The sequence below is a fragment of the Echinops telfairi genome, unplaced genomic scaffold (genome assembly GCF_000313985.2).
Source record: "Echinops telfairi isolate 266 unplaced genomic scaffold, ASM31398v2 ScPeMD7_2573;HRSCAF=3158, whole genome shotgun sequence".
Lineage (NCBI taxonomy): Eukaryota > Metazoa > Chordata > Mammalia > Afrosoricida > Tenrecidae > Echinops > Echinops telfairi.
In genome coordinates, this window is record NW_022106471.1 from 3,717,111 (window position 1) to 3,724,937 (window position 7,827).

Consider the following 7,827-nt stretch of genomic DNA (forward strand, 5'->3'; position numbering starts at 1 on the left):
CCTTTGTCTCTTGCCTCGAACGCTGCGTAGACTCCACAGGGTTAATGAACGCCAGGAAAAAGCATATCGTTTGGCAGGAGAGCCAGGCTGCTGAGCATCAGGGCACCTCTGAAGCAGAAGAAAGACTTCTCCTGACACCCATGCTAAGAGAGGGGCGGTGGCAAGGGTTGGAGTCCAGGGCTGGTGGGAGGAGTGATGCCTGATGGGTAGAAGCAAAGATTCGAGGGGCAAAGAGGGCAGGCTGGGAGTGGTTTGGGGAAAGAGGGATTGTCCTGGCTGAGCAGGGATGAACATGGAGGCAGTACCATTGCCCATCAAGACATTGAGATGAAGCCAGAGTTCAGTCCAGCAGCAGTTGACCGCTTCCCTGCCACCCCCAGCTGCTACGCGTTGCTAACCGACCACGCATTTCGCATTGAGGTGGCACAATAGGCCCTTGGTGGCTCAAGGGTTAAGCATTGGACTCTGAACATAAATGATGGCAGTTTGAACCCACCCAGGTGCCTCCGAAGAGAGGTGTGGTGATCTTCAGACAGATCCCAGCCATGCAAACCCTATGCCAAAGTGCCCTCTGTGCACCCCCCGGATGGCCCCGACGCAGAATGGACTCAATGGGAATGAGAACAGCGACGAGGGGGCGACAGGGGTGCCTCGTCCACGGGCAGGATTGGATTGCTTATTTTTCATGCACTCATTTTCATTCATTGAAACCAGTTCAGCACAGGGCTTCAAATCGCTTCTTTCTTGTCCGGTCATGGCCCATGAAGCAAAACCAGGACAGACCCGAAGTTTGTAAAAGGTGAGTGTACCCACGTGGTAACTGGAAGTGGGAAATTTGTGGGTGGACCCTCCCCTAGAAACTTAATCTCCCTCTTAGAAATCAATTGCCTAGCAACCAGATCTCTTAGATAGGAGAGCTGTAAACAAAGGGGCCAGGCTCAAAGATGGTGGTTGGTGGCAGCGCTTGGCACGTGCACCACTCTCCCAGGTCCTGCTGATGCTCCACATGCCTGCAGCAGGCTCCTGCAAGGACTCACAGTTTCTCTTTCCAGACATCCGTTTCAGGGCCTTGACCAGCAGTGGGATTCAAATAATTTAGCAACGGGTTCGCTACCCTGCTGACTGTTGTACACATAAAAAAAAATCGATATACCAAAAGGAAGTTTATGAGTTCATGCAGTTAAAACTTAAAGAAGAACCACAAAAGAGGCACACAAAACTAGATTATGTTATAAGAAAGAATTTTAAATATGAATAAAAAAATAGGAAATAATACCCGACAAACAACAACACCAGGATTTAAGATAGTTCCATATTTTTTCTTGATTGGCATCCTCATTTGCAATATTCTTTGCTTTTATCCGAGCAGCCTCAGCCGAGTGATTGATTGATCCTGAACCATCGTTTCACAGGTCGTTGGGCGCTTTTTCTCTTGGTGTTCTTTGTTTACTGAAGTAACAAACACAAGGGAATGAGGGTGTAGTATTTCATCAAAGGCGTAATGAGTTTTATGAAATGAAAAAAAATCAATATTACAAGCATAGTTCCGTCTAACTTCTTATACCTATGGACAGAATGAGCATGACTACGGGTGCTTACAAATTATGCGGTAGTGTGGATGAACATTTAAAAAGAATAAGGAACATACATTTGTGATTTCTACATTGGCTGCCCAGCTACCCAACTTCGAGAGAATGTTGATAACAAGTGCCATGCTGAACCCGTGTGAGCCGGCCGAATGCCACCACTGGCATTGACCCCTAACGTTTCCCATCTGGTTATTGTTCCAATAAACCCACGTTTCACACCTTTGAGTCTGGTCCATTTTTTTTTGCTGGTTGGCCATGACTGAACCAGCTTGAGCGGGTTGGAAGCCCAAACGGAATTAAAAAAAATAATTATTATTTTACTCTTTTGGGTAGAGATTTAAAACATACCCACAATTAGAGACACTCTTGTGATTCCCTAGGTACCCATTACCCAGTGCCCAGCTCTAATAATTACCAGTAGTGTGTTGTTCTTGGGACAGGATAATTTTTTTTGAAGATTAGAAGGAAATTTTCATCATTTTTTATATTATAGAAGAAGACCCTGGACTGCCAAAAGAACAAACACATCTATCTCAGAAGACGTACAGCCAGAATGCTCCCTAGAAGAGAGGATGGGGAAATTTCTCCCTTGTACTTTGCACATGTTGTCAGGAGAGACTAGTTCCCAGAGAAGGACGTCATGCTTGGCAAAGGACAGGGGCAGAGTAAAGGACTGGGTCAGTTACAGAAGCTCCTGTCCACTAGAGTGAAGGGGTGGAGTCTAGCCTGTCAATCAGGTCACAGCTTGATGGCCTCCTTTGGAGACGCAAAGGAGACAAATAGCCCACTGGAGGCCAGATACACTCACTCTCTCTCTGCTAGACATTCCTGTTGACAAGCCCTATGGAGACACACTGATGGAGCCGGAATCCTGGAGCTGGAGGAGCCAGGTGGAGACCCACGCCAGCACTGAGTTGCTTTCACAGGACTTTCCACCCTCTGCCCTGTGATCTTCCTGTATTCTGCATCACTGCATGTGTTGGGTGAGTGTGAAGAGGAATTTATAGACTGGTATCAGACTTAGGGGCTAATACCGGTCTTAGGGACTTGATCTAGACTGGGCTGGAATGTTTTCTCAATATACAATTACTCTTTTATATAGAGCTCTTTCTTATACACACATGAGTCTCTCTGGGTGTGATTCTCTAGTCTACCTGGACTAACACAAAGACACCCGACAAGATGGATTGACACAGTGGCTGGGACAATGGGTTCAGGCATGACGACATTTGTGAAGATGATGTGGGACCATGCAATGTTTGGCTCTGTTGTACACAGGGTTGCTATGCATTCAAATAAACTCGACAGCACCGATAACAGCATATATATATATATATATATATAGTCCTGACCCAAAAGGACAGGTAACCCCACAAAAGTGTTTTGGGTCAGGACTAGTAGGCACACGTTTGGGAATGGGTACCAAGTCTAGTGGGGGTTGGCCTTTGCTGGCCTCTATTGGAAATGAGACTCTCATTATCAAAGAGTGGCCAGGCAGGATGGTAAAGGGCCTGGCAGACTTGGGTGTCTTAAGTTCACTCTGACCCATAGACCTCCTCTTCCTAAGTATCCTGGAACTTAGACTCTGTTTACATGTCTTTTGGACAAAATATCTTCAGGAAATGTGTTGTTATACATATATACACACAGTGAGGAAGACTGGCTATTTCATGTCTCTTTGCCAGGGGACATCCCTGGGTGATGCAAATGATTAAATGCTTGACTGCTTACCAAAAGGTTGGAAGTTGAAGTCCACCCGGAAGCACAAAAGAAAGGCCTTGTGATCTACTTCCGAAAGAAGACTAGCCATCAAAAACTTTAAGGAGCACAGGTCTGCAGAAAACTCCATAAAGCCTACGAGTTAGAATCAACTGGATCACAGCTTTTTTTTTTTTTTTTTAAACTCGGGAGTTGATTTTTATTTTAGTTAGAATAAGAAGCTGTGGGTGAAAGACAAAAACCTATAAAGGTGGAATTGCAAGTGTCAGGCAGCACGCTGGGCAGTGACTCCTTTAGGGTGCGGGGCCTGAGCCCTCGAAGTCACTTAATGTACCCTGCCATGTAAACCTCCCCCTAGAAGGTGGGTCCTTTATATTGGCGACGTGTTTTAAGCAGATCCCATCAAATAGACAGAGGCATTGGGTTGTTTTTGTAATACGTGGGTTTTATTCACCGCGGTCAACAGTCATACAGGTATAAAGGGACCGGGAGTAAATGCTTCCCCTTCATTCCCTCTCCACACAGGTTATGAATGGAGAGACCTCATGCAGGAGGGCCTCCACCAAGGTCTCAAAGGAGAGTCACCCTTTCACATCTCAGACACAGATGCATGGATCTTGACCCAAAGAGTCAATATGACCAGTCCAGGTGTATTAGTCTGGGTAGACTAGAGAAACAAATTCATAGACACTCATATGTGAATAAGAAAGAGCTTTATATACAAAAGCAGTTGAATATTGAGAAAACACCCCAGCCCAGTCCAGTCCAGATCAAGTCCTTAAGTCTGATATTAGCCCATATGTCCAATACCAATCTATAAAGTCCTCCTCAGACTCACGAAACACATGCAATGACACTGAATGTAGGAAGATCACAGGCCAGTGGGTGGGAAGTCTTGTGGATCCAGTGACATTGTAAGCATCTCAATGCTGGCAGGGGTCTCCACGTGGCTTCTCTGGCTCCAGAGGTCTGACTCTGTCAGCCTCTCTCCATGTGTCTTCTCCACAGGGATGTCTCACAGGGAAAGAGCAGAGAGAGACAGTGTATCTCCTGCTTTCAGGGAGGAATGACAGAAGTTCCCAGAATCCTCAGGAGAAGGTCATGCCCACACAGAGGCCTCCTTGGCTATTTCCCGCTTGACAGACTAGACTCCACCCCTACATTCTTAATTCTCAAATTGACACCAGATTATGTAAGTACCACACTGGGGTAGGTGCTGGGTCAGTGCCTTGTAAGGAAGATCAGCGTCTTGCCAGGAAGGTAGTTGGCTCGGGAGCCTGTGGTCAGCAGCCTGTCCTTCAGCAAAGGGATGCTGCTAGCATACCTCTTGGTCCCAGAAACTCATGGCCAGCAAGTGCAGGGCAAAGCAAGCACTGACCACCGTAAGGAGAGTGATGTCCGGTGACGCTGTAATGCTTCTCTGCTTCTCAGTCTGTTTTTATCAGTATGCCCATTCTCACACAGGCAGCTAGGTTTGCCCATGTGTTTGGGGTCTTGTCCCTTACAACTTCAGGAGTGTTTATGGTGCCTGAGCCATGACTTACCTGTCCTCTCCAGGCTCACAGTCTAGCAATGTCTAAATTTTAATTTATTCTTCCAGCATGCTGTCTCTGACCCAGGTGGGCCAGTTGGTCTTCTAGGCTCTCTGGGCACCACTCATTTCACTGAGGCTGGTCAGCCTCGTGCTTGTACATCAGGGACCCTTTCTCTGGGCAAGGTCAGGAGCTGGGGCTGGGGAGTCCACGAGTAGAATGTGGAGCTGGTCACTTTGTCTTCTCCTCCGCCCCTTCTGTTCCTAGCGAGGGTTGTCCACCCTCGATTGCCTTCTGAAATGATTATTAATGGAATCCTCTTCCCTTTTTCTGAACTCTTGGTTTTTCCTCTTAGTTTCTGATTATTTTAATTCTGCATGGCCTTTTGTCATGTCCTTTGCCTGCTAGCTCCTGATGGATGACGGTCCAGCCTTCCTCCTCGGCGCGTCCTTCGTTCCCATTCCCAGCACGTGCCCACGCGCCCTCTCTTCTTGGAGCTTGCACAGACGGGAGTCAATGGAAGGGTACTTTCCAAATTTTACTGCCCTGATTATTCTGCTTTCAATGAACCCATGGCAGCAATCACTGAGCTCTGAATCTCAGCCTTTTGAGGACAGAATAAAAATTCCAGCTCTTTCCCTGCCTCCCCTGCCACTTGTACCAAGGGTTTGTATGGGTTCAAACATGTTGCAAGTCATATTAAAGGAGTCCCCCCACCCCATGAGAAAAAAGTGAACAGCTTATATATTTTTTTTAAATTTAAATAACTGACTACATCTGTTGGGTGCTTACCATTGTGTTGTTCAATGACCTTATGACCGATGTCCTTTCCAAAAGGCTAGCACCCCTGAATCTGTCCATGGAAACGAGAAAGGGAAGAGTGTAAGTATTCTGCACCTAGGAAGTCCTTCCCAATGGTTGTATGGTTATCTTCTCTAGCTGAGCTTGATTCTCATGTTCTCCATGAAGATCTTCCCAGTCACCTTTGCCGGAGTCGATCCTACCCAGTCAACCTTTACCCCCAAGCCTATATGCAAGCTAACCACCCACTTCCTTATTCATGCTTCATCTGGTAACCCATCCATTCATCCACCACATACCTGATGCTCACGTATACAGCACAGTGTCAAAGTGGTTCAACGCTGAACATATCAAGGACCACGATAATAATAATAATAATAATAACACCCCCCCAAACAAAACAAAACAAACCAACAGCCTACACTCACTACCCTCAAGTTGATCCTGACTCCTGGTGACCCTATAGGGCAGGGTGGAACTGCCACTGTGGAGTCCCGAGACTGTGAAACCTGTACGGGAATTCAAAGCTTCATCTCTCTCACAGGAAGCAATTAGGGATTTTTGAAGGCTGACCCCGCAGTTAGCAACCCAATCACTCCTGCACCAGGGCTCTATTGAAAGGGTAGCATGGTGTAATCCCTGCCTTTAAGGGACTCACAGTTAGGTAAGAAGGGATTTATGACAATAATAGCACCTAATATTTATTGAGGTCTGACTATATGCCAGGCATTGTGATAACAATTTAACTGTGTTATATGATGCAATCCTCAGAAGGAACCATGTGAAGTGCCATTTTACAGATGAGGCAAGTATGTGGTAGGCTAGAAATATCAGACACGGGGACTATTTTGACTTTAGAAATCTCTTATCCAAATTGCATAAGCCCTAAACCTAATATGGTCTCTCTTAGAAAATGCCAACGGCTTCTGTGTCTTGTTCCTACAATCTCTCACTCTTCATTCACTGCTAAGCTATAGGAGAAGCTTGGGGAGCCCCAACTGCACATTCAGGCAGAAAATGGTCTTCCTGTCAGGCTAGCTTCTGCAGTAAAGGGTTACATGGAGACTGCTACTCAGGGTTCACTGGACTCTCCCGATTCAAAAAGACTAGGAGGAAGGGCCTGGCCATCTACATAAAACAATGCAGCCAAAAAACACCCAATGGATCATCATAATTGGATCTGCAACTGATGATGGAAATGAGTAGGATGGGCAATGTTCATTCCATTGTATGTTGGATGTTCACAAGTCAGAGGCTAACGTAACAGCCGCCACTAAGAACAACTGCTTTCCAAAGTGACACAGTGGATTAGTGTAGCATTAAATTAAATGGTTGAGGGTGTGAGGGGCCAGCCCCCACCCGCTGCTACTACTACCCACGGGTCCAGTAAGCATAATTGTACGGTTGAGATATATAAGTATTATATTAAAGTCATCGAGAGCATGAGAGATATTACAATAATACAGTCAGACACATTACATGGTAGCATTGCTCACCTCGGCCCAGCTTGGTGGTCCTTGTGAGGGGAAGCCGGCCGCCAGAGCAGGAGCCGCCTCCCTCGCAGGAGCAGCCACCCTCCTGAGAACCAGAGAGCCTCCTTATTTATTGCTAACCACACATCATATCACTTTAGGGGGATCTGATTACAGAATCATACATCACAGAAAGGGGCAATACAATTCACAACAACCTGCGTCATAGGTAGGGGTTGCAACATAGGCAATACAAGCAATAGGAGGGGGATAACCTAGGGGTGAACACGCAGTAGTAAAGGGAGGGAATAGGGGAGCATGTGTGGCAAGATGGGTGGACCCTGGACTCGATCCTAGAGTGGTCCCGGGCTTGCCTTCAGGCACTCCTTCAAGGGGGCAGTATCAGAAGGGAATGGGCCCTATTTAGGGTAAGTCAGACTATGCAGTCTGGCTGCTCTAGATGGCTGATGTTAAGGAGAATAACCTCTGACCTACTTTCGCTGACCGCCTAGTGTACAGTCATTCTCAAGCAGCTAAGTCTGGTATATATTTCTGGGGGAGACAGCTTGACAGAAATCCTTCAGCTCCCCATCGATTAGCTCAAGATGGAAGGCACCGCGACTCCTGGAACCCCGGTTTGGGAAGACGATTTCTCTCAGTTGATCTCCCATCGCTTTGACCTCTGTGGTAATTTAATAATGGGAGCTGATTCTA